General features: G+C 40.2%; 1 protein-coding gene and 1 pseudogene across 11 annotated transcripts in view; both read left to right on the forward strand.

The window, feature by feature from the left end:
• The window catches only part of DLG2 (discs large MAGUK scaffold protein 2), a 1,239,088-nt gene that overhangs the window by 877,323 nt on the left and 341,197 nt on the right, over window positions 1–20,568 (forward strand). The window lies entirely within an intron of this gene.
• On the forward strand, window positions 14,835–17,001 carry LOC132493201 (L-lactate dehydrogenase A-like 6B; annotated as a pseudogene).

The following is a 20,568-nucleotide window of genomic DNA, read 5'->3' on the forward strand; positions in this document are numbered from 1 at the left end:
TAGGCCCACGAGCCACAACTACTGAGCCTGCGAGTCTGGAGCCTGCGCTCCGCAAGAGAGGCCGCGATAGTGAGAGGCCCGCGCACCTCAATGAAGAGTGGCCCCCGCTTGCCACAACTAGAGAAAGCCCTCGCACAGAAACGAAGACCCAACACAGCAAAAATAAATTAATTAATTAATAAACTCCTACCCCAACATCTAAAAAAAAAAAAATCATCTCATCATAATTTTCTATGTTGAAAACTCTAAAGGCAGAAGGGAGAGAATTCTATTTACTTTTCTGCCAATTAAGATGCACTTATGCATGGCCTTCTATGGGCCTAGTGTTGTACAGAACATACATGAGCATGAGTACACACATGCATGCACACACACATACACATGCATCCCTACATCACAGCTTTAGAAAGTGGTTATGTAATGATTCGTGTGATCCACTCTAAAAGAAGTGCAGAATCAGCTCTACAAAGAGGACGCTCATGGAAGACTATGGCAGAGGGTCCTGCAGTTAGGCAGACGGGAAGGGATTCAAGGACAGGATTTCCTGAGCGAGCTCCTCCTTTCAGAGCTTTCCCTCTCTCTCCTTCCTCTACCATAAACAGGCATAGGTCCTAAAGGTGTTGGTGCCCTGCTGTACTGTGGTTCTTCCGCTAATGAAGTCCCTAGCACAGAGTAGGTAAATTATTTATTCTCATGTCGATTTCTTCCAAACAAATCCCAAGAACTTCTTCAGGGCAGGGACTATGGCCCCAGTGCCCAAAACCCCAGGCTGCTCAAGAACGTTTGTTACCATGAATTAAGGAAGGCAGGCATTTCAGTTGGAAGGAACAGTATAGGCAAAGGCACAGAGGCTGGGTGTGAACTCTTCCAGTGGGTGTTTGGAAGGGGGTTGGGCATGGAAAAGCAGGAAAAGCCTTTCCTCCTCATTGTTTTGGGGTGTGAGCAGCTATGCATAGTTCTTAAACAGGTAACCATGGCTTGGAAGTGGCAAGCTGTAGATGGGAGAACAGGGTACAATTAAGACCGAAGTAAACACATAAAAATGAGAACAGGAACATATTTACTGATGTACAGCCATTTGCACAAGATGGAGTTGAGAAAGGATGACCTTGAAAATCAGACAGGCTTGAATTCAAATCTCAAATCCACTACTTCCCAGCTTTGTGAGTTTGATAAGGTTAACCTCTCAGGACACTAACTTCCTTATCTGTTAATTGGGGATGATAACACCTATCAGCCTTATTGTGAGCATTAAATAAAATAGTATATATAAGCCATTGGCACAGTGCCTAATGAGTACTAACCATTCATTTATTCATTCATGCAACAACAGTTTTTACAGCAGCCATTATAGGCAAGGCACTAGGAATATAAGAGCCAAAAAAAGAAAGAATTGGTGCTTCATGGTGCTTACATTCTAGTGGGAAAAACAAACAATATATATATATTTTTTTAAGTAATGGATAATGAAATTATATAATTTATTAGGAGGTGATAGCGTGATGAAAAACCAATAGAGTAATGCAACGTAAATTTGAGGTGCTAGGAGAGGAGTTGAACATTTAAATAAGGTGGTCAGTGTAGACCTCACTGAGAAGGTGACATTTTAGCAAAGAGTAAAGGAAAGGAAAGTGGGCCACGCAGATCTCTGAGGTAGTTTCAGAGGGAAGAGCTCTGCGTCAGGTGCATGCCTTGTGTATTTGAGGGAGAGGAGGGAAGAGGGAGGTGAGGACAGAGAAGTGATGGGTGGGTCACAGACAGCACAGCCTTGTAGGCCTCTGTAAGAGCTTCTCTGAGAGAAGGAAGAGCCAAGGGCGGATTATAAGCAGAGTGATAGGACGTGATTTCACTTACATTCTAAGAGGATCACTCTGGCCGCAGTGTTGACAAGAGACTATCAAGGGACAAAGATGGAAGCAGAAGGCAAGCTAGGAATCTACCTGGATAATCTGCATTAGAGAATATGAAGGATGGGACAGCTGTGGTAGAGATGGAGGGGGTGAGGGATGGTTCTGGATATGTTTAGAAGGGGCAGTTAACAGATTTCCTAAAAGACTGGATGTGGGGTAAAAAGAGAAAGGAAGAGGTGAAGGATGACTGCAAGGTTTTCTACCTGAAAGTCAGATAAGCAGAGACACTATTAGTTGAGACAGGGATGCTCCTACAGGTGAAGCAGGCAACAAAGGCAGACAGACTGAGCCCTGGAGTGCGCCAAGGTCCTCCTCAGGGAGAAGAGGAAGAACCAACAAAGGGAACTAAGAGAAGCAACCAGTAAGGTAGGAGGAAATCAATAGGACCCCGGGAGCTAAAAAGAGAAAGTATTTCCAGAGAGTGGCATCAACTGCTTTAAATGTTGGTAAGTCCTGTAAGATGGGAACTGAAAATTAACTGCTGAATTTAATAACATGGAACTTACTGATCAAATGAAAAAGCAGTTTCTGTAGTGTAATGGGGTGAGATCTGTATAAAGTGGATTTCTAAGATAATGAAAGGAGAGAAATTAATGACAGTGAGTACAGATATCTCCTTTGAGTTTTGCTAAAAAGGGGAATGAAATAGGATGGCCACTAGAGGGTAGAGTTTGGCTTTATCAATAGAACAATGTTTATATGTTGGTGGAAATGATCTACTAGAGGGGGAAAACTAGTGTTTTATTTATCAATTTTTATTTATTTATTTAGAGAAAGAGGGAGGGAGGGAAAGAGGTGGAAAATACTTCATGTACATGACTGCAATTCTTATTTTTTGATTCTTTATTAAATATCTCCTATTGATCCATTTTATTTATTGCTACGTTCCCAGAGCATGAACAGGGCCTGGCAATTCATAGGTGCTCAGTAATGACAGCACGACTCTCAAGTAGTATGCTCGGTGCTGTAGGGAAGAGAGAGACGAATAAGACATTGATCCCACCCTCACGGGGTTATAACCTAGTGGAGAAATAGGACATGAACATGGTCATAATGCATGACCAATGTGATAGAAAGGAACAATCACATTATTTTAGTCTTCTCACCCTGCTATTTTGTTATTTTAAATCAATAATAATAAGTTCCTTGATATCAAGTATCACCTTGTCTTCTTTCCAATCATCATGAGCACCATTCCCATGACCACCACAATTCACTTCACCACATACAATGACCATCCTCAATGACTGACAAATGAAAAGAGTCAGTGAGCACCCCATCAGCCGCATTCTGCCCAGTATAAGCTACTTCTCTCTTTCTACCACCCCAAATTCCCAAGGGAGGCTTTGGCCTTTGCTCTTCTTCCTAACTTCTGCCCAGGTCTGGAGCAACTGCACTACTTGAAGCAGAAGAAATCATAGGTCAGATCACTAACCCCCTAGCTAGTGTGTAGATCAGGGGATCCACCTCACTCATGCAGGGTGCTGGAAGGGAAAGGAGAGGCACATGCAGAACAGGGATAGGACCCCTCTGAGACCCATAGAAAGATCATGACATGCCAAGCTTTAGGAATAAAGAGTTAAATAGCAGGATCTTCGCCCTCCAAGGAGATCAGAGCAAGGAAGATGAAGACAAATCCTTAAATAAGACCATATTAAGGGGCATAAGGAACTTGGATAGTATACGGGGGAAATGAAGAGACTCTTGGGCTGGAGAAAGGAATAAAACCAGACAGATGGTACAACAGCTCCACATGATAAAAACTGTTTACCTGCAGAAAATCCTATCTCACATTATCCCCATGCAAATTCCCATTTTGGAGGAAGGGGAAGGTGAGTATTCATGCTCTGAAATTATGTCTAAAAACTGAATGCTGAGAATTGCTAAAACCAAAATTTCTAACATATAGTAGATGCTTAGAGCATGCTTTTAATTATATATATAGATAAATATTATATATATTATATATTCTGATATAGATATACATCAGAAAGGAAAGAATGAGGATTATATTTGAAGCCATAGCCTGATTATCATTTATAAATGACATTTTAATTATTAAGATCAAATTGCAAGTAGAGAAATGAGATAGAGACTGGTATGGTGAAAACTAACTGGGCAAGGTGCCTGAGATGATCACCAGGTGAACTAGTTATTCCAATTAAGAGCTTCAAGAGTTCAGAGGAGGGAGAAATTTATTGAATATGGAGGAAGCTGAATGAAAGGGCCTACAGAAGGCCCTTAGGTAGGACTCAGATACAGGGAGAGCAGGCCTCCCACCTCCTCCCAACCCTTGTATCTCCACAGTTCTTCAATGACATCCTGTGTTCTCCTTTTGATCTTGGATTGTTTTCATGAATATTTTCCCCAACAGATTGTGAGTTCCTTGAGGACAGAGGTGTGGCTGGATTATAACGGCCTCCCAGGGCCTAACCCAGTGCTAGGCACTCAGAGGTGTTTGTAAGTGGTGAATAAATTAGCAAATGAAAGAATTTGAAGAAGTCTTCCCTAAGCGGAAGGGAAAGCCTTTAAAGGTTTATTCCAAAATTTTCCCTGAAATGCTCAGATGATTTTTTTTTAAGTTGCCTATGCTATCCATGATCCAACAAATTACCTCAGTTTTCCAGTTGAAGTGTTTTTTGAGAACGAGAAAACCAAGATGCAAAGCTTACAAGACAATGACTGAAGTGTGGATTGGCGGATGGTATCCCAAGAGTAGCATTTTTTTTTCTGGAAGAAGCTCTTTCTATACTGTTTATTTGCTGTGCTTTTGGAATGTCAGGACCCACTTGCACATCAGCAAACCAGTAAAAGAAGAAAATACCCGCTTCTTCAGTCCCCAGGCTTACATAAGTATCTGCTCCTGGAGAAATGACCTCCAGGGATTCTTTTCATTGGGAACATCCACTCTCTAGTCCTGAGAGCCTCAAAAGACAAGAAAAATCACTCTTAAAGCCAGAGAAGTTAAATAATGCCTTCAAAGTGATAAAATTAAATGGAAAATTGGGTATTTAGCTGCTCTTTTCTTATACATTCTCCCAGTTATTTTCATGTACTGTGCCATACGAACTTAGTACTCCAAGACAGAATAAACAGAACATTGCAACTGGCCTTATTCCCTGAGAATCCACAAGATGGCAGTAATAGATTTTTCATAGAACTAACTGTATACAGTGGTGTCTGGCCTGTTTGCTGAGTTTTCGTACTGTGGATTGTATTTGGATTAAAACTGGTTGTCATCCTAATGCTAGGCTTTTAAAATATAATTCAGAGAATAAACAGTAAATTAATATCTGAAAGAAAATTTTTTCCCTTAGTTGCCTTTTTTTTCTTTTTTTTTATATTATGAGAGTCCCATTTTTTTTTAAGTTACAGAGCTAAGGATCAGCCAGGAGCCCTAAGAGCTAAGACTGCTTGAGAAAAGCTCAAAATGAAAAATGTTGCTCCTTCCTGAACATAGACTGATCGATGATTCTCTTGCTTGAAGGAAAGGAAAAAAAGGGTCAGTGAAGGGCCGATAGTTAATCTTCCATATAATTTAATTGCTTGTTATTTCTCTCTGTTCAAAATCTACCCTGGAGGGAATAGTGCCTGATGGACCATGCTGAAAATGATGTTGTGATCCAAACTACTAAAACATTTATTGCCTATATCTCTTGTGTTTTGTGTGCAACAGAAACTGCACTAAACTATGACCATTTTTTTCATGTATTTTTATTATTCTACTCACAGATTTGTGATAGAATTCAGGAGAGTGGGAACTACATTTTTCTTTCATTTCTTTAATCTGCCTCCATGTTCAGCATATATGGATATGCAGTAGTTGTCCCAGAATTGCAAACCTCACAGGAAAGCACACTTTCTGTATCAAGCATAAATGGCGTGGTGTAGCATAAACAACATCTCCTTTGTGTAGTAGACAGTACCACTAAGTTCAAAAAGATGGCAGTGAGTTCACATCAAACATGAAGCATTTTAAAACGGGCCTCAGGTATCTCTGGTTTAAAGTCCTTTGGGCATTCTCCCATGCTGCCCAGATTTCTCTTTTCCCCCTCTTCCTGACCTCTCTTCTCTAATCTCTTATTACCTTCTGATTCATGGTCATTTCCCATTAAAAATACAGCTATTATTTTTCCTTGCTTGTAAGAGACTCTCCTTTCGCCTCAGGTAGCTCATCATTGTATTTTCTAAACTTCTTTTTTTCCCTGAGAAAAAATCTGCTAATGAGCTATTAAGGTAATATATTTTTCATTCCCTTACCAATATTTACTTAAATCTTCTGTTAGGAAATAGGATATCCCACTCTGTTCATTTATCTACCCATCCCTGTCTACAACAAACTTGATAGAGGTTTTCAGGGCCTGCATTCCCTTGCTCTGCAGTATGTAGTGATGACTAAGCCATGTGTCATGTCCTCAAGATGCATGTAGTCTACAAGAAGTGAGTAGGTCCACACAGAGTTATGCCATAAGAAAAGTACAGAGAGAAAACGGAGTTCAAGAGAAGAGGCTAAACCTGACCCAGTGATCTGGGGAGGATTCATGCTCTCCTCAGAAATGAGAAGACCTCCCAGATCCTCCCCACAAGTCAAAGATAAACCATCTTTTCATTAGGCCACAAATGAAGAGCATGAAGTCCGATGCAGAAGTGAAAAGCTAGGGGTGCTCAAGAATTCTGAACAATCTGAGTCAACAAGACAGGAGATAATAGGAGACTCGTCAGGCCTCTTACCGGGGCTAAGGAATTTGAACACTGGTCTATGGTGGGAAAAGCAAACAGTTCCGAGGGGTAGCCACACGATGCAACCTGACCAATTCCTGACCTGACCACCCACTCCCTCAAAGCTCTGTGAAGTGAAAGGAGGGAAATTCATGATGTCTGAAGTCCCTTCCAGCTCCAACATTCTAGGAACATATGTGTTTGAGAGAACTTTGGATGATAAAAAGAGGCACTGAAGGTTTCAAACAATTTATGACTAATAACTAAAGATTTCCCTTTAAATAATAAAATATGTTTCTTAAAATTAAAATAAAAATTGAAGGCATGGATCAGGAAACTTGCACAAGCCTCTTAAATACCCTCATCCACCAGAAGCAAGAAGAACTACAACCCTGCAGCCTGTGGAACAAAAACCACATTCACAGAAAGACAAGATGAAAAGGCAGAGGGCTATGTACCAGATGAAGGAGCAAAATAAAACCCCACAAAAACAACTAAATGAAGTGCAGATAGGCAACCTTCCAGAAAAAGAATTTAGAATAATGAGAGTGAAGATGATCCAGGACCTCGGAAAAAGAATGGAGGTAAAGATCGAGAAGATGCAAGAAACGTTTAACAAAGACCTAGAAGGATTACAGAACAAACAAACAGAGATGAACAATACAATAACTGAATTGAAAAATACACTAGAAGGAATCAATAGCAGAATAACTAAGGCAGAAGAATGGATAAGTGACCTGGAAGACAGAATGGTGGAATGCACTGTGTGGAACAGAATAAAGAAAAAAGAATGAAAAGAAATGAAGACAGCCTAAGAGACCTCTGGGACAACATTAAACACAACAACATTTGCATTATAGGGGTCCCAAAGGAGAAGAGAGAGAGAAAGGACCCAAGAAAATATTTGAAGAGATTATAGTCGAAAACTTCCCTAACATGGGAAAGGAAATAGCCACCCAAGTCCAGGAAGCACAGACAGTCCCATACAGGATAAACCCAAGGAGAAACACACCGAGACACTTAGTAATCAAATTGGCAAAAATTAAAGACAAAGAAAAATTACTGAAAGCAGCAAGGGAAAAATGAGAAATAACATACAAGGGAACTCCCATAAGGTTAACAACTGATTTCTCAGCAGAAACTCTACAAGCCAGAAGGGAGTGGCATGATATACTTAAAGTGATGAAAGGGAAGAAACTACAACCAAGATTACTCTACCCAGCAAGGATCTCATTCAGATTCGATGGAGAAATCAAAAGCTTTACAGACAAGCAAAAGCTAAGAGAATTCAGCACCATCACACCAGCTGTAAAACAAATGTTAAAGGAACTTCTCTAAGTGGGAAACACAAGAGAAGAAAAGGACCTACAAAAACAAACCCAAAATGATTAAGAAAATGGTAATAAGAACATATGTATCAGTAATTACCTTAAACGTCAATGGATTAAATGCTCCAACCAAAAGACACAGGCTTGCTGCATGGATACAAAAAGAAGACCCATATATATACTGTCTACAAGAGACCCACTTCAGACCTAGGGACACATACAGACTGAAAGTGAGGGAATGGAAAAAGATATTCCATGCAAATGGAAATCAAAAGAAAGCTGGAGTAGCAATACTCATATCAGATAAAATAGACTTTAAAATAAAGAATGTTAGAAGAGACAAGGATGGACACTAATGATCAAGGGATCAATCCAAGAAGAAGATATAACAATTATAAATATATATGCATCCAATACGGAAGCACCTCAATACATAAGGCAACTGCTAACAGCTATAAAAGAGGAAATCTACAGTAACACAATAATAGTGGGGGACTTTAACACCTCACATACACCAATGGACAGATCATCCAAACAGAAAATTAATAAGGAAACACAAGCTTTAAATGGCACAACAGATCAGATAGATTTAATTGATATTTATAGGACATTCCATCCAAAAACAGCAGATTACACTTTCTTCTCAAGTGTGCATAGAACATTCTCCAGGATAGATCACATCTTGGGCCACAAATCAAGCCTCAGTAAATTTAAGAAAACTGAAATCATATCAAGCATCTTTTCTGACCACAACGCTAAGAGATTAGAAATGAATTACAGGGAAAAACACGTAAAAAACACAAACACATGGAGGCTAAACAATATGTTATAAACAACCAAGAGATCACTGAAGAAATCAAAGAGGAAATCAAAAAAAAAATACCTAGAGACAAATGACAATGGAAAAACGACGATCCAAAACCTATGGGATGCAGCAAAAGCAGTTCTAAGAGGGAACCCTATAGTTATACAAGCCTACCTCAAGAAACAAGAAAAATCTCAAATAAACAATCTAATGTTACACCTAAAGGAACCAGAGAAAGAACAAACAAAACCCAAAGTTAGTAGAAGGAAAGAAATCATAAAGATCAGAGCAGAAAGAAATGAAATAGAAACAAAGAAAACAATAGCAAAGATCAATAACACTAAAAACTGGTTCTTTGAGAAGATAAACAAAATTGATAAACCATTAGCCAGACTCATCAAGAAAAAGAGGGAGAGGACTCAAATCAATAAAATTAGAAATGAAAAAGGAGAAGTTACCACAGACACCGCAGAAATACAAAGCATCCTAAGAGACTACTACAAGCAACTCTATGTCAATAAAATGGACAACCTGGAAGAAATGGACAAATTCTTAGAAAGGTATAACCTTCCAAGACTGAACTAGGAAGAAATAGGGGCTTCCCTGGTGGCGCAGTGGTTGGGAGTCCGCCTGCCAATGCAGGGGACACGGGTTCGTGCCCTGGTCTGGGAAGTTCCCACGTGCTGCGGAGTGGCTAGGCCCGTGAGCCATGGCTGCTGAGCCTGCACATCCGGAGCCTGTGCTCCACGACGGGAGAGGCCACGATAGTGAGAGGCCCACATACCGCCAAAAAAAAAAAAAAAAAAAAGAAAGAAACAGAATATATGAACAGACCAATCACAAGCACTGAAATTGAAACTGTGATTAAAAAGCTTCCAGGGCTTCCCTGGTGGCGCAGTGGTTGAAAATCTGCCTGCCAATGCAGAGGACAGGGGTTCGAGCCCTGGTCTGGGAAGATCCCACATGCTGCGGAGCAACTGGGCCCATGAGCCACAATTACTGAGCCTGCGCGTCTGGAGCCTGTGCTCCGCAACAAGAGAGGCCGCGATAGTGAGAGGCCCACGCACCGCGAAGAAGAGTGGCCCCCATGTGCCACAACTAGAGAAAGCCCTTGCATGGAAACAAAGACCCAACACAGCCATAAATAAATAAATTAATTAATTTTTAAAAAATCTTCCAAAAAACAAAAGTCCAGGACCAGATGGCTTCACAGGTGAATTCTATCAAACATTTAGAGAAGAGTTACCACCCATCCTTCTCAAACCCTTCCAAACAATTGCAGAGGAAGGAACACTCCAAAACTCATTGTATGAGGCCACCATCACCCTGATACCAAAACAAAACAAAGATGTCACAAAAAAAGAAAATTACAGACCAATATCACTAATGAATATAGATGAAAAAATCCTCAACAAAATACTAGCAAACAGAATCCAACAACACATTAAAAGGATCATACACTGTGATCAAGTGGGATTTATCCCAGGGATGCAAGGATTCTTCAATATATGCACATCAATCGATGTGATACACCATATTAACAAATTGAAGAATAAAAACCATATCATCATCCCAATAGATGCAGAAAAAGCTCTTGACAAAATTCAACACCCATTTATGATAAAAAAACTCTACAGAAAGTGGGCACAGAGGGAACCTACCTCAACATAATAAAGGCCATATATGACAAACCCACAGCAAACATCATTCTCAATGGTGAAAAACTGAAAGCATTCCCTCTAAGATCAGGAACAAGACAAGAATGTCCACTCTCACCACTATTATTCAACATAGTTTTGGAAGTCCTAGTCACGGCATTCAGAGAAGAAAAAGAAATAAAAGGAATACAAATTGGAAGAGAAGAAGTAAAACTGTCATTGTTTGCAGATGACATGATACTATTCATAGAGAATCCTAAAGATGCCACCAGAAAACTACTAGAGCTAATCAATGAATTTGGTAAAGTTGCAGGATACAAAATTAATGCACAGAAATCTCTTGCATTCCTATACACCAATGATGAAAAATCTGAAAGAGAAATTAAGGAAACACTCCCATTTACCACTGCAACAAAAAGAATAAAATAACTAGGAATAAACCTACCTAGGGAGACAAAAGACCTGTATGCAGAAAACTATAAGACATTGATGAAAGAAATTAAAGATGATACAAACAGATGGAGAGATATACTATGTTCTTGGATTGGAAGAATCAATATTGTGAAAGTGACTATACTACCCAAAGCAATCTACAGATTCAATGCAATCCCTATCAAATTACCAATGGCATTTTTCACAGAACTAGAACAAAAAATGTTAAAATTCGTATGGAGACACAAAAGACCCCGAATAGCCAAAGCAGTCTTGAGGGAAAAAAACAGAGCTGGAGGAATCAGACTCCCTGACTTCAAACCATACTACAAAGCTACAGTAATCAAGACAATATGGTACTGGCACAAAGACAGAAATATAGATCAGTGGAACAGGATAGAAAGCCCAGAGATAAACCCACACACCTATGGTCAACTAATCTATGACAAAGGAGGCAACGATATACAATGGAGAAAAGACAGTCTCTTCAATAAGTGGTGCTGGGAAAACTGGACAGCTACATGTAAAAGAATGAAATTAGAACACTCCCTAACACCATACACAAAAATAAACTCAAAATGGATTAGAAGGGCTTCCCTGGTGGTGCAGTGGTTGAGAGTCTGCCTGATGATGCAGGGGACACGGGTTCGTGCCCTGGTCTGGGAAGATCCCACATGCCACGGAGTGGCTGGGCCCATGAGCCATGGCCGCTAAGCCTGCACGTCTGGAGCCTGTGCTCTGCAATGGGAGAGGCCCCAACAGTGAGAGGCCTGCGTGCCACAAAAAAAAAAAAAAAAAAAAAAAAAAAAAAATGGATTAGAGACCTAAATGTAACACAGGAAGAACACTCTTTGACATAAATCACAGCAAGATCTTTTTTGATCCACCTCCTAGAGAAATGGAAATAAAAACAAAAATAAACAAATGGGACCTAATGAAACTTCAAAGCTTTTGCACAGCAAAGGAAACCATAAACAAGATGAAAAGACAACCCACAGAATGGGAGAAAAAATTTGCAAATGAATCAACGGACAAAGGATTAATCTCCAAAATATATCAACAGCTCATGCAGCTCAATATTAAAAAAAATAAACAGCCCAATCCAAAAATGGGCAGAAGACCTAAATAGACACTTCTCCAAAGAAGACATACAGATGGCCAAGAAGCACATGAAAAGCTGCTCAACATCACTGATTATTAGAGAAATGCAAATCAAAACTACCGTGAGGTATCACCTCACACCTGTTAGAATGGGCATCATCAGAAAATCTACAAACAACAAATGGTGAAGAGGGTGTGGAGTAAAGGGAACCCTCTTGCACTGTTGGTGGGAATGTAAATTGATACAGCCACTATGGAGAACAGTATGGAGGTTCCTTAGAAAACTAAAAATAGAATCACCATATGATCCAGCAATCCCACTACTGGGCATATACCCAAAGAAAACCATAATTCAAAAAGACACATGCACCCCAATGTTCACTGCAGCACTATGTACAATAGCCAGGTCATGGAAGCAACCTAAATGCCCATCGACAGACGAATGGATAAAGAAGAAGTGGTACATATATACAATGGAATATTACTCAGCCATAAAAAGGAATGAAATTGGGTCATTTGTAGAGACGTGGATGGATCTAGGGACTGTCATAGAGTGAAGTAAGTCAGAAAGAAAAACAAATATCGTATATTTATGCATATATGTGGAACCTAGAAAAATGGTACAGATGAACCTGTTTGCAGGACAGAAATTAAGACACAGATGTAGAGAACAAACATATGGACACCAAAGGGGGAAGCGGCAGTAGCGTGAGGGTGGTGGAGTGATGAATTGGGCTATTGGGATTGACATGTATACACTGATGTGCCTAAAATGGATAACTAATAAGAACCTGCTGTATAAAAAAATAAATTAAATAAATTTCAAAAATTCAAAAAAAAATCAAAAAATAGGTTAAAAAAAAGAAATTGAAGGCATGCATTCATGCTTTTTCAGTCTGTTGGTTATAATTTAATCACCAGAATAAAGTTAAAATTCCTCAATACAGCTTTTTTTTAGCTTGTCCGGCCTCATCTCTAAAGCTCCCTTCTTCCTATTATCTACCTACATTTAATCCGTCAAACATTCTCCCCTCCCCAGCCCCTTCTCCTGAGTAAGTCTCTTCTATTCATCCTTTAGATCTCAGGCCACTTGTTACACTCTCTAAACACCGTCTTTCACGAATCCCACCCCACCCTCTCAACACACACAGAGATGCCCCCAGGTTAGGTACCCCTCTTAATAGACTCATATACCCAGTACTTTCCCTATCACAACATTTACCACACTAATTTGTATCAACATATTTAATACTCCATTTTCTCACTAGATTGTAAGCCAGGACAACGTCTATCTTCTTTGCCTGACACATAATAGATATCCTACAAATATTTAATGAATGAATAAATAAAGTTAATTATTTTAAGTCAGTAGATCCTGAGTGAAGACCTAGTAAAATAATACATGATACTGTATACCTATATTGTGCTGGGCAAGATGTTAGAAACTGTGCCTATAGGTTGGCTCTTTAAGGATTACAACTGACAGGAATGTATGTAACCTAAAAGTATTTGAAGAATGTTTTAAGACTGCCTGACATCTTAAAAATAAAAATGTAAAAATGAGTTATTTCTTCCATATAACAACCACTAGAGGGCAATGAAAGCCAACTTGGAACATCTTTAAATGAGGAAAAAAAGAATAGTAAAAATGTTTTCCTTGTTAAAATCTGGATAGATGATCTTATGTTTGGGATAGTTAAAGGACCTGTGGGCTACAGTTTCTGTGATTATGGGTTTAACGGTTATAATTACCTTTCTGTTGTGGTATTAAAACCTAGATTATCTATGATAACATCACCTTACATTTTGTGCATTATCTCATTTGAACCTCCCACGACATTAGCAGGGAATATATTCTTTTCCCATTTTCCAATGAAAAAAAAAAAAACAACTGAGGTTCAAGAAGTATTAATCTAATAAGTAGCCATAAGAAACCAAACTACTGGCACAAACCCTATAAATACCTGTTGGCTGCTTAGTTTTACCACACATACAAAATCCCTTACTAAGGCAGTTCCCAAAATTAATTGCACCAATTTAGAATGGAGACACATGGCAGCATCTCCTTAGCAAAAGATCTTGTGGTTTTAGGTGACCCCAAGGTAGCCATATGATAATGATGTGAAAATATTTACCTGGGGGCTTCCCTGGTGGCACAGTGGTTGAGAGTCCGCCTGCCGATGCAGGGGACACGGGTTCGTGCCCTGGTCCAGGAAGATCCCACATGCCGCGGAGCGGCAAGGCCCGTGAGCCATGGCCGCTGAGCCTGCGCGTCCGGAGCCTGTGCTCTGCAACAGGAGAGGCCACAACAGCGAGAGGCCCGAGTACCGCAAAAAAAAAAAAAAAAAAAATTTACCTGGAACCTATTTACAGAAATACAGTACTGGTGCCTAGAAAGGGGACAAGCTTCTGGCCTTCACACTGGTTAGACCCTTCCTAGGGTTATATGTTCCCTTCTAGTTGTTGCATTTTTATAAAGGAATCAAGAAGCAACAGACTAGGATTAGTGTACAAGATATATTAGAGGGTGAAAGAGAAATTAGTATGTCTGTCCTGAAGAGGGTGAGATCAAAGGAGATGTGATTAGCTATAGTGATGCTTAAGCTTGTTGGCTCTGGAGTCAGAAAGTGTGGGTATGACTTGGTATCCACACTAAAAAATAGAAAATAAATAATTCCAGGGACCTGGGTTGGTTTATTATGCATGTCAAATATGGAAGCCAACACGGGTTTGTAAAAGCGTCACTCCAGGATTCACATGCTAGAGAAGAAGCTCCTTGACTGCCTTAGTCGGAGCACATGGGGGAAGTCCTTTCTGGAGGCCTGGGCAAAAGCCCCAGGGAGGCCCCTGCGTGGTGGGCGTGACCTTGCTCAGTAACAAGATGAGGGGGATGGTAAACCTTCAGAGGCTTCCTCCAATCTCTTCCTCCACCTCTTGCATGAGCAGACATGAACTGGGCCCAGGGAGCCCTAAGGGTCAGCTGGAGAGCAGGCTGTAGGAGGTTTTCTTCACCTGGGGGTGGCTTAGGTGTCCCCTGCAGGTGACAGGCATTCTGCTGGCCCTTCACCCCTGTCGCCTGTGAATTTATGATGAATTTCACTTTCAAGAAGGTCATTCTTCACAATGAGGTCTCCACTATAGGAAGTGGATCAGTTGGCATGGCCCATGCTATCACCATTTTTTAGAGGGCTTGAATGATTAACTTGCCTTTGTGGATGTTGATGAAGGCAAATTGAAGGGTGAGACACTAGATCTTGAACTTGGCAGTTCTTTTATGAAAATGCCAAATATTGTTTCCAGCAAAGATTATCTTGTCACTGCAATCTCCAATTTAGCGATTATCACTGCAGATGCACACCAGGAAAAAGGAGAAGTACACCTTAATTTAATCCACTGGAATGTGACTATCTTTAATGATTTACCATATTATCCAATCCAGTCCCTGTGGCAAAATGATTATTGTTTCTAATCCAGTGGCTACCTATGTAGCTTGGAAGTTGAATGAATTTCCCAAACTGTGTTATTGGAAGTGGCTATAATCTGGACACTCCCCATTTCCCTCCCTTGATGGGCAGAAGCTTGATATCCACCCTGAAAGCTGTCATGGGTGGATCCTTGGAGAGCGTGGAGACGCAAGTGTTCCTGTGTGGAGTTAACACTGCTGATTGCTTTGAAGAATCTGAACCCAGATTTAGGAGCTGATAAAGATCATGTGCAGTGGAAAAATATCCGCAAAGAAGTGATAGCTAATGCCTGTGAGGTTATTGAAATGAAAGGCAATACAGGTGACGCTTGAACAACACAGGTTTAAACTTTTTTTTTTAATTTTCTATGTCCTCTCTTCACCTACCATTCTTTTTTTTTTTGCGGTACGCGGGCCTCTCACTGTTGTGGCCTCTCCCGTTGCAGAGCACAGGCTCCGGACGCGCAGGCTCAGCGGCCATGGCTCACGGGCCCAGCCGCTCCGCGGCATGTGGGATCTTCCCGGACTGGGGCACGAACCCGTGTCCCCTGCATCGGCAGGCGGACTCTCAACCACTGCGCCACCAGGGAAGCCCTCACCTACCATTCTTGACTCAAGCTATTGCAATGCATCTTCTATATTCACAACTCCAGTTAAACTGTTCTCATTAAGATCATTAGTGACTTTCTTAACAAATAAATCTAATGAATGTTTTTAGCCTGCAATTTTTTGTCTTCTCCCCTTAGAAGTAACTGACATTGTTGACTACACCCTCTTTAAAACAGTCACATTTTTTTTTTTTTTTTTTTTGGCTGCATTGAGTCTTCATTGCTGCGCACGTGCTTTCTCTAGTTGTGGCGAGCGGGAGCTACTCTTCGTTGTGGTGAGCAGGCTTCTCATTGCAGTGGCTTCTCTGCAGAGCACAGACTCTAGGTACATGGGCTTCAGTAGTTGTGGCACGTGGACTCAGTAGTTGTGGCCCACGGGCTCAGTAGTTGCAGCTCGCGGGCTCTAGAGCACAGGCTCAGTAGTTGTGGTGCATGGGCTTAGTTGCTCCACGGTATGTGGGATCTTCCCAGGCCAGGGCTCAAACCCATGTCCCCTGCATTGGCAGGCAGATTCTTAACCACTGAGCCACCAGGGAAACCCCCAGGTTTAAACTTTGCCAGTCTACTTATATGCGGATTTTTTTCTACAGTAAATACTATGGTACTACACCATCTACACAGGATTGGTTGAGTTCCCAGATACAAACCCATGGATGCAGAGGAACCACGTATATGGAGGGCCCAACTGTTGGTTGTAGGTGGATTTTAAATTTCACAGAGTGCTAGGGCCCCTAACTCCTCCCTCACCCCATGTTGTTCAAGGGTTAACTACTTCTTGGGCCACTGGCCTATCTGTAGCTGATTTAGCACAAGGCATTTTAACACAGAGTATTTTGAGACTCATCCAGTTTCTACCAACTGTGGACCTCTATGGAATAAATGAAGAAGTATTCCTCAGTGTTCCTTGTACCATGGGAGAGAATAGTATTACAGAACTTATAAAAGTAAAGCTGAACCCCGACAAGGAGGCCCATTAAAAAAAAAAAAAAAAAAAAAAAGTGCAGAAACACTTGGGAAATTCAGAAGGAGCTCAAGCTTTAAAGTTTCTTTAAAGCTACCATCCAGAAGTTATTGAAGAAGAAATAGTAGGCATGGGACTGTATATGCTAAACCTACAAATAAACTTGCAACCCTAAAAGTTGGAAACAGGAAAGTGGGTAGAGTGACTCCCCCATTTATTTAGCCCTCCAGCTCTTTTATTTAACATCCAGATATCGGATGATACTATTTTTTACAATCCTAAGTGATTTCATCAAAGGAGGTGTTTTCGGTACCTCTAATGCATCGGTACTTGTCTTCTATATATATATATATATATATATATATATATATATATATATGTAGTTGCCATTTGGTTCGAAAGAATCTATGATGTAGGTGATTATTGTGTTATAGAAATTCTTATTCTAAGCTGGAAAAGAAGAAAAAAATCTAATTCCTTTAAATATATACTAATTATTTTGTTCTGACTGGCTTATACCTATGTTCATTTATATACTACTTAAAAAGTTATAACTACCTCTACAAGATAAAAAATAAAAGTACTGATATATACACAAAGGAAAAAAAGTGGATCTGGATTCTGACTCTGGACTTATCATTGTGAACTTGGGCAATTTACTTCTCTTTCTCAGTTTCCTCATCGACAAAATGATGACTATGCCTACTTATAGAGCTGTTAGGGAAAAGAATCAAAATAATGCATGTATGTTTAGTGTCACATTTGGCACATGGAAGGATGTGATAAATGCTGGCTCCTTGTTGTTGTGCTGTTAAAGCATTTGCAAGGCCTTTCTGTAGAAATGAATGTAGACTTATCTGTGTTGCCCCAGAAAATGTATCAGAACTCAAAGAGGCACTAGCTAAAAGCAAGAGTTTGTGAACCTAACAGGTTTGTTTTCAAATCCTGTTTCTACCAGATAACACCTAAGTAATCTTGAACAAATCACTCAGTCTCATCAAGTCTCCATTTTCTCATGTTATGAAACATTTACTGCAGCTCTTCACTGTGCTAAGTAGGTGGGCAGAGTGATAAGGTGTCATTTCACTCCATTGTAGTTAGTCAGCAGGAGGTCAGCTGACCACCCACAGGGCTTGGGAGAGTATCCCTGAAGAGGATATCCGATTGAGAATATTTGTTTCTACTCTTGAAAATGTTGGAAATAAAACTGGTTCTCACATTCAAGTTGTCTTCATCTGGTGTGTCATAAGCTGGTCCTCAAGTGGCCATTCATTCAAAACTATTTCCCTTGGAATAGCATTTGGCCTTTAAAGTTGACTAGATGCCTTTATTTCCCAAAGAGCAAACTGAAGGAAAAATGTTGGCTTTGGAACCTGAGAGATAGTTGAACCCTGCTTTACTGCTAACTGGCTCTGAGACCTTTGGACAATTACTTAGCCTCCCTGAACTAAATCTTCTCGTCTACAAAATAGGACAGACTCGTACATCAAAGAATTGTTATGGGGCTTAAATTGTGCCAGGGACACAACACCCAGCATGCTGCCTGACACAGAGGGGGGTAGTGGGTGGTCCTGCCTTCTTTGACAGTGCCATCAGCAGTCCTAGTGTTCACAGCTCTGTGAGCCAGCCTTGAACACTGGCCTTCTGGTGATCATCCCATCTCAGCCCAGTGACATTGCTCCGGCCAGGCGGAAGCTAACCTCCGGTCCATTTCCCACACTTCTGGTCCATGAACTCTCCCTCCTCACACTCTGTGTGTACCTCGGATTCTAGTGTCCTCATGCTCTTTCTGTCACCCCCTCAGTAAAAACCTACTTCTATTTCTTGAAAGAAATCAGATGCAGCAGTTCACATTGAAGTTGAATGTCAGGAAAACGGCAAAGTGTTATTGCACCTATATTGAGATTTTAATAGTATAACAAGCTTAAAGCTAGAGCAATGACTCTCACATGGTGGAATTAAAGGATTCCCAATATTCCCTATGAGGAAAGAATTTCAGAAACAGTAGAGTCCTTCATAGCATGAGTACATTTTTACATTTCAAAGGTGTAGATCACAGCATAAGGCTGTGATCTCTCTGATAGCAAATCCAAATCTTATTTTTATTGATTCCAGTAGATGGCACAGCCTCCGGCAAGTTATAGACGTTCAATAAATGTAGACTAGATGGTCTTAAGGCCATGTCAAATGTACAAATATATTTCCTAACCCACACATTGCTACTAGACACAAGCATAAACCATTTACAGAACACTTGGGAAGAGAGAGTTAGAAGAAATAGAAGTACTTTGCTTTGCTTTAGTTTTGATGATAGAGGATGTAAATTCCCTTTACTTGCTAGGGAGAATTTCTTAGAAGAAGAAGAAGGATTTGAATTGGGCTTCCCAAGGCCAGGGTGACAGGATCACCTGTGGCTGTCGAGCAGACAGAGTATTCCCAGCCCAGCAGACAGCACAGATGGAAGTTCAAAAGCTACTAGTGCTGATGACGGCACTGGAAGCACTTGTCTGAGTAGCTGCTCTTGGAAACCTGTACCCCAGCGTACATTTTCCTATCTTCCTTTTAGTTCCCTTTGAACATTTTAAACAGTTCTTCTCCCACATATCCTCTCAACACTTCTCCTATGCACTCCCAATCCTCCGTCTCTCCCACATATGTAGCAAAAGAGAAAAAAAAAAAAGGATCTCTCTTTCTCTGTTATACTAATTTCCTCTAATCTTTGCTTAGTAATGTATCACAGTCAGGACAAGTTTCAGCTCATCAGCTGACAATCTTAATGTTGTTCTCTTAAAATAGTCAAAGATTTGCTCTTTTCCTTAACATCCAACAATACATATGGATTTTAATGTCCCTTCCCCCAATGCCTGAGGCTGAAATTTTCACAAACTCAAAATTTCAACCTTCTAAAACTACTCTGGAAAAAAGAACCAAGCAGGACTTATTCTACCATTTCTTCCTTAATCTAGAAAACAAATGACATGAATTTTACTCATTAAATATTTTTAACCAGGAATAACCCAAAAGAACCCAATTCAAAAATTTTATATGACATTCACATTAAAAAGTACAAAACTGAAATGTGCTTTTAATGGTATCAGTAGTGGTATTAGGTTGAACCATACGAAATTGCCATTTTTGTAGGTCATGTCAATATTGGCAATTTTGTATGGTTCAGACTAATGTGGATTCATATTTCTCTAGTACCCATAGAATCCTCACAGATGTCTTGGTCCTACAACTCCTGAGTAGAGGTTACAGCCATAGATGATATTATGTAAAGAGTCTTCAGAGGGTTCAGACCAAAAAAGCTACTTCTGTTGGTTTATTCTTTAAAAGGATGTTAAACAAAGCAGGTATATTTTCCAGCTTTCCACATTAAAAGTAAGTTCCACCATCCATTGAGTAGGTTTTTATATGTATCATCTTATTCAACCAATATGATTCTACAACTCTTTTGAAGTAGATATTCCTATCATCACTTTGTAGATGTGAAAATGGAGTCTCAGAGCAGGTCACTCGCCCAGGATGACACAGTGGTAAGGAAGAGTGCCAAAATTCCAAACCTAAATCTGCGTGGACAAAA

The sequence above is a fragment of the Mesoplodon densirostris genome, chromosome 7, assembly GCF_025265405.1.
Source record: "Mesoplodon densirostris isolate mMesDen1 chromosome 7, mMesDen1 primary haplotype, whole genome shotgun sequence".
NCBI classification, from domain to species: Eukaryota; Metazoa; Chordata; class Mammalia; order Artiodactyla; family Ziphiidae; genus Mesoplodon; species Mesoplodon densirostris.